Here is a 6821-nt window from a genome sequence, read left to right as displayed (position 1 = left end):
AATATTGCTACTGCAGAAATAAGTTACTCTGTCACTAGGGACTGCCAGGAGAATCTACTTACATTTGAAAGAATATCAAAGAAACGAAACAGAGTTGAAGCAAAAACTGAACAAAAAAAATAAATAGCTTCATGAAAAAGCAATAAGTAGGTGAGAGGAAATAATTTAACTACCATGTTTTTATTTATTTTTTATAATAAATACATACATGAAATAAAATGTTTGTATAAAGTCCAAAAAATGCTTTTTTTTCCAGTTCAAATAAAGCTTATTTTAGGCAGAGAAACCCATAATGTGGAATGAGCTAAATATTGAAGTTCAATTCCAACACTTTCTTTTTATTTGGGTGGTATTTAGTAAGCTTTTAAAAGCATCAAGTGTACTCATTATTATATGTAAAGCTTTGTTGAATAAATGTTAAATCTGCTATATAAATCAAGTATGAATAAAATGCTTGTACATTCAGTTATACATTACCCTTTAAAAATAATTTCAGAGCCCAACATTTAAATTTTAAGGCTTTGCATTTAAAGTTCTGAAGTAGATCCAAAGATCATAAACTTACATGTCCAGTTTATTAATTTCTCAGTTTTTTAAAAAACCAAAGTGCATTTCTAGTCACCATGAGCTTCATTACTGAGTAAATGCTGTTCAGTTTTGTGTATTGATATCCTCATGTTTCATGAAAGAAATATTTAATTTCTATGTTTACGTACTTATGGAGGAAGATTTCTGCGTTAAAGGCAAACATTTCGAAGGAAATTGGAGTTGATAAAGGTATTTGAGTTATTCCCATGCATGCATGCATATTTTGTCTTACATTATTACTTCTCTTTCAAGATAAGATTTTGATATTTGCATTCTGCCTTGTAACCATATTTACAACAAATTTAGAGATTATTTCCATGTTTAACTGGTTTCAATATTTATAATTAGTCCTTTTCTATGATGGATTTTCCATTCATTATTTATTTTTCTTTTTAACTATCTCAATTGAGTGAGCATATTCGTTTGCTAGGGCTGCTGTAACTAAGTATGACCAGCTGGGTGTCTTAACAACAGAAATTTATCATCATACAGTTCTGGAGGCTAGCAGTTTTCAATCCAGGGGCTGGCCAGGCTGGTTCCTTCTGAGAGTGTGAAGGATCTGGTCCATGTCTCTCTCCTAGCTTCTGGTTATTTGCTGGCAGTCTGGTTTCTTTGGCTTCCACTGCGTAATTCCAATTTCTGCCCTCATCTTCACATGGTGTTCTTCCAGCGTGTCTGTGTCTGTGTCCAAATTTCCTGTCTTTATGAGGACATCAGTCATATCAGATTAGGGGTCCACACTACTCCAGTATGACCTCATCTTAACCAACTACATCTGTAATGAGCCCACTTCCAAATAGGGTCACATTCTGAAGTGGTGTGGATTAGGACTTCAAAATATAAATGGGGCGGGCGGGTGAGGCAAGTAATATTCACATTACACTAAGTATATTCTTAATTAAAAATAAAATTATTGCTGGAGGAATGTGGGTAATATATTTTCAAGTCCTTTCCCGGCTAAGAATGTTTTTAGTTCCTTCATAAACAGACAACAATTTGTCTGGTTATAAAATTTTTAAATCAACCTTTGGACAAAAAAAAGTTAGAGAAGATGCTCCATAATGATCTGGTTTTGAAGCCAGACTGATTGTATTTCCTTTGTGGACATTTTATTTTCTTGCCCATATATTTGAGGATTTTTTTTCTTTATCATAGATATTATTTTTAAATAATTCACCTGCCACATAGTAAATCAATTTAATCTACAAAATTGGATATTATTAGTTAGGATGTTTGTTTTGCTATTGAAACAGCCACAGTTTACAAGAGCTTAAATCTTATAAAATTTTGTTTCTCTTTTATTTCTCTTTCACGTAAAAATTCCTCAGTTATTAAGCCTCTTCTCCATGAAGTCATCAGGGGCACAGATTCAATCTACTTTGGTGCTAGTCACTCTCAAACTCCAGCGCCCATCTTCTGGTCTGAAAGGCTTATTCTAATGCTGCCATTTTATCCCCATTCCAGCTACAGAAAGAAGAACTGGAAAGACATGGTTATTCCTGATAATGGCATTGAGTAGAAATTTTACGTAAAATTTCTGCTTCTGCGCTATGGAACAGAAGTTACACACACAGCCACACTCAGCTGCAGGTAATCTTGAGAAATGTAGTCGTTTGATAGAGAGGCATGTGTTCAACGAAAAATTCTATTAACATAGAAGAAAAAGAAAAGATATTAGGGGACAAATTGTAGGCTCTGCAACAGTCTACACATTCCTTCTCTTAGATATCCATTTGTAACCTTCTTCTCATGCATGGAATGTATTTACCTATCCCCCAGAGAGTCAATCTCAATGTCCCATCCAGTTACTGCATCCTACTCAAAGTCTGGAATATCTGAAAGATATGCAGTCCAACTCGTTAGGTCTGACTTTGACTCCTCATGGCCCAGCAACCTCTAAACTAAAAGACAAATTATTGTCTCCCTCTCACCACCCCCTCCCATCTCCAACACACAAACCCAACATGTAACGGAATAAGAACATACCAATGCGGAATCTTCCAAGAGCTGCAGCAAAAGGACTCCTGTGGGCTTCAGCTGCTCCGGGCCACATCAGGGGGCAGTCCCAGGGCAAAGTGCAGTTTCTCCATGGTGGAGGTCGCAGGTCACTGGCAAAGGGTGATGGTTTCCATGTTAAGGAAGCAGACGTGCATCTTGGTCTTGATGTCTTTCCCATGGCAGATCTTCAGGAAGTCGTCAAAGGTGATGCTCTCTTACACCTGATCAGACTTCATCTGCCTCATCCAGATGCTGGCTGCCTCCATCATGGCCTCATCTGCAATGAAGCCACTGGAATCCTTGTCCATGTTGGGGTTTCCCAAGAGCAGCTCCTCGACCACATTTCTGTATTCTTCTAGAGTGATAGCTCCCTCGCCGTCTGAGTCAACATGTGGAGCAGAAATCTCAGCTTCTCCTTCAGGCACAGCTGCACCTGCTCCTCCTTCACAGTGGGTTTCACGGGCTGGATAGGACATGATGGGCAGGAGGTCCTCGACATTGATCTCCTGGGCCAGGCCACTGGGCCCCTTACACCGGCTCCTGCTATCAAAGAAGACACGGTTGATTTGGGATCAGATCTGAATAACCTCTATGTTGGGGACTTTGTTGAAGTTTTCCTGAGGAATGGTGGGCTGGGCTCCACTTAGCTGCTAACCTTCCACTGGAGCTGCTTGATCTGGTTGGAGGAACAGCCAGTCTTGACCTCAAGCTCCCACACTTCCTCAGACTGCAAGAGGGTGGTGCCTACAGTGCCCCTGGCAGGGGTCATGGGGAATATGTCCATTGCAGGGCCCTGGGTGGCATTGACTCTGCAGCAGCTCCTCAGGCCTTGGGTCCAAACAGTTGGGGATGCCAGGGACAGGTCTGGGCCAGAGGGCAAGTGACTTAGGCATAAAAAGAAGAAATAAAAGCAGACTAAAAATGGAGTAGAATTGGGGCCAGCCCCATGGCATAGTGCTTAGGTTCCCGCGCTCTGCTTTGGCTGCCTGGGGTTCATGGGTTTGGATCACGGCATGTACTTACATGTCAAGCCATGCTGTGGTGGAGTCCCGGATACAAAATAGAGGAAGATTGGCACAGATATTAGCTCAGGGACAATTTTCCTCAAATAAAAAGAGGAAGATTGTCAACAGATGTTAGCTCAGGGTCAATCTTCCTCACCAAAAAAGAAAAGAGTATAATTATATTCATATGTTGAAACTTTGGGATAATTCACCTCTAAAAGGAAAATCTAAAAAACGCTATTTTGGAATTGGATTTTTATAAATTTTTATTTACAGATACTGTTCTCCCCAGGAATGGAGACCTCTATAGTTTTTTCTTTTAATTAAATCATTTTGCTTCTACCATCCCTTTAATACTTTATGGCAGCATGGCCTGGCCCCACCTCCTGAAAGAAGAAAAACAGTATAGAACCTAAGAGAACCGACTCCCCAACAAGACCTCTTTCACATCTAGGCTGTATCACATCCTGTCTTTGCAAACAAGCGTGTTATTTAGTGTGGCCATGGCTCCGGATGCAGGAACCATCCTTCCCCAAGCAATCCGTTCTCAGTTGCTCGCAGACTGGGTATCTGGTCCTAAACTCTTAGAGGGGTGAGCCAGGGGTAGGAGACTCTTATTTTCTGTGTGTGCATGAAAGGACTGGCAATCTTATAAAAGCTTTAAACTTCAAGCAAACCCCAAACAATCACAGAGGCCGACTTTCAGGAACACTAATTTGAGAAATTCCAAAATAGTATGGACATTATGAGCTTGTAAGGTGAAAAAGAGAGAATTATTCGAATTTTACAAATAATTACCTACGCTTTAAAAAACACGCTTGTTTTTCTTTGGATTGTAGGCACTTACATAAGAGGGATAACTTTATTTACTTAACTCAAACATTTTCAGCTGTGTGGTCAGCTCCTAACCGCTGCCTGTCAGGCGACATATTTTGCCATCTAAGAGCATCTGCTGACAAAAATTATTTGAATTAGTTAATTCATTTATTAATTTTAGATTGCCATGTATTTTTTAATTACCTTGATATAGTCTAAATTTCTGATATATTTTTAAATGTTTAAGACCACGATTCAACATTGAGGTAAATCATGCATACATGTTGCAGAGTTTTTTTGTATTTTTTCCCCTATAGAAAAACATATGTAGATAGTAAACTTCATTTATTTACTTATGAATTTTTATTGATCTTTTGTGTTTTATAGAACAGTTAACATTTACTGAGGGCTTGTTATTTGTTAGAAACGTTTCCAGTAGTGTAATGGCTGCTTCATTTTATTTTCATGACAATTTTATCAGGTAGGGTATTGTTACCCTTTGTTACATTGAGTGTGGGAGATGAGACCAGAGGTCATAGAGTTGTAAAACAAAGACGACACACCCTCAGATGTTTCAGCCATGAAGCATCAACACTTGCTCCAAGCCAGGAAAAACTAGATAAATATTTCCTACCCCATAGTACGGAAGACCGTGGCGGAGGAGCAGACTGTGACATTGTGGTGCCTTTCACTCTAATTTTGTAACACAACTCTTTCCCCAAAGGACTGTCCAGCAGCATAAATCTGCCACTTGAACTTTCCTCAGGGACACTCCTATGAGTCTCTGGTAACATGGCTGTTTGTGTATGGCCCTGAGCTGTCTAGTGAATCCAACATCCAGGAACTGCTGAAAACATCAAGAGACAGTGGGGATCCTTTGACAGGTGCTAATGATGGGAAAACCATGGCTAGATGAGGCCATTACTCCTGACAGCAGCCCTATTGGGAGCTGCAGAAGGCTTCTAGGAGCCAATGACAGCGAGACTTAAGCCCAAAATAAAACTGCCGTGTATGTAAGCGGGAGCTTCTGTGATGCTGATGATGTAAGGGGCTGACTTTATTCATCTAGTTTCCTGTGTTTCCAAACTTTGTAGGAAGGGATCTGTTATTAGACGCTGAAAACTTAGTTTTAATAAATTTTGTCTTTCAATATGTTCTCATTTAAATATTTTTTTTTCCATGATAGTGTATGCGAGGCGAGGGGACATTGTGGAAGAGTAGAGAAATTGAAATGGAAAATTAGCAAATTGGGAAGTCTGCTTTTTAAAATTGTTTTGCCCAAAATTGAGACCAGCCCAAGTAACTGAGCACATACTCTCTACTAGGCATTTTGGTAGATGATGAACAGAAGAAGAAATGTTTCTGCCCTCAAAGAGCTTGTAGTTTATTAGAAAAGGCATGACTAAACAGTTTCAGAGAAATGAAATCAACATTAAAGTAGAAATACTGTAGTGTACTAAATGGTTACCTAAATGCAAGAGCAGTCCATTCTGCCCTGGAAGAGAGGGGCTCAGAAAAATACCACAGAAAATACTACAGAGAGGACATTGTGCAGTGTATAATTCAAAATGCCAACTTACAAAATTCATTTAGTTATATGGGTTTATCCTTTAAAATGTGAGAAATACAAATAAAATAGATCTATAAACCAAAGATAAGATTAAATATATCCAAAATCACAGAGAATAAAATAGCTGCAAAAATTTCTCTTGTGGAATGTCTAAATCATGGTATTGAATTTAATTAAATTTGAAAATGTGTTTAACTTGAAGAGCCACTCTGTGCAGCTTCACAAAATTTACGTTTTAGGCATTATAGAAAGCTAGTTCATGATGAGGAAAATGGTAAAAAATTCTACTGATGCTATTCCATTGGTTTCTGCTTTCCCGTCAATTTTGTTAACATCAGCATTTAGTTCTATTTTTGCTCCTTTAAATTCAATGGTGTTTTTCTTCTTTTGGTTGTTTTTAACATTTTGCTATTTTATTTACATAACTTTGAGTATGTTAAACTTAAATATGAATTTATTTATCCTGTTTTAATTTTATAGACGTTTTTGACTATGCAGCTTAACATCATAAATGGTTTTTCAAATTCTTAGTCATTATTTCTTCCCACCAAGTTTTTGTCCTTTATGTTTCCCTTTTCTTTCTAGGATTCCAGTTGCATGTATGTTAGGCATTTTTACTGGATCCTTTATTTAATTTTTTTTGCTCATTTTCTGTCATGTTGGTTCTGTGTGCTTCTGTCCACAATTTTCTAGTTAGTATTTTCCAGTGCACTATTTTCAAGTTCACGAATCCTTTCTTCAGCTTTGTCGAATGTGTTTTAAAATCCATCCATGAAATTGACTGATGGTCCTCTCAGCTTCTAAAATCTGTTGAAATCTCTTTGCCCATTGATAAAATAGATCCT

At 38.1% G+C, this 6821-nt stretch overlaps 1 pseudogene; it reads right to left on the bottom strand.

Annotated features, from left to right (window-relative positions):
* Positions 1–2542: 2542 nt before the first annotated feature.
* On the bottom strand, positions 2543–4801 carry LOC139039835 (calcineurin B homologous protein 3 pseudogene; annotated as a pseudogene).
* Positions 4802–6821: the final 2020 nt, after the last annotated feature.

Source organism: Equus asinus, chromosome 12, assembly GCF_041296235.1.
Source record: "Equus asinus isolate D_3611 breed Donkey chromosome 12, EquAss-T2T_v2, whole genome shotgun sequence".
NCBI classification, from domain to species: Eukaryota; Metazoa; Chordata; class Mammalia; order Perissodactyla; family Equidae; genus Equus; species Equus asinus.
Note: the sequence above shows the minus strand (reverse complement) of the source record. Positions and strands in the feature narration are given on the sequence as shown.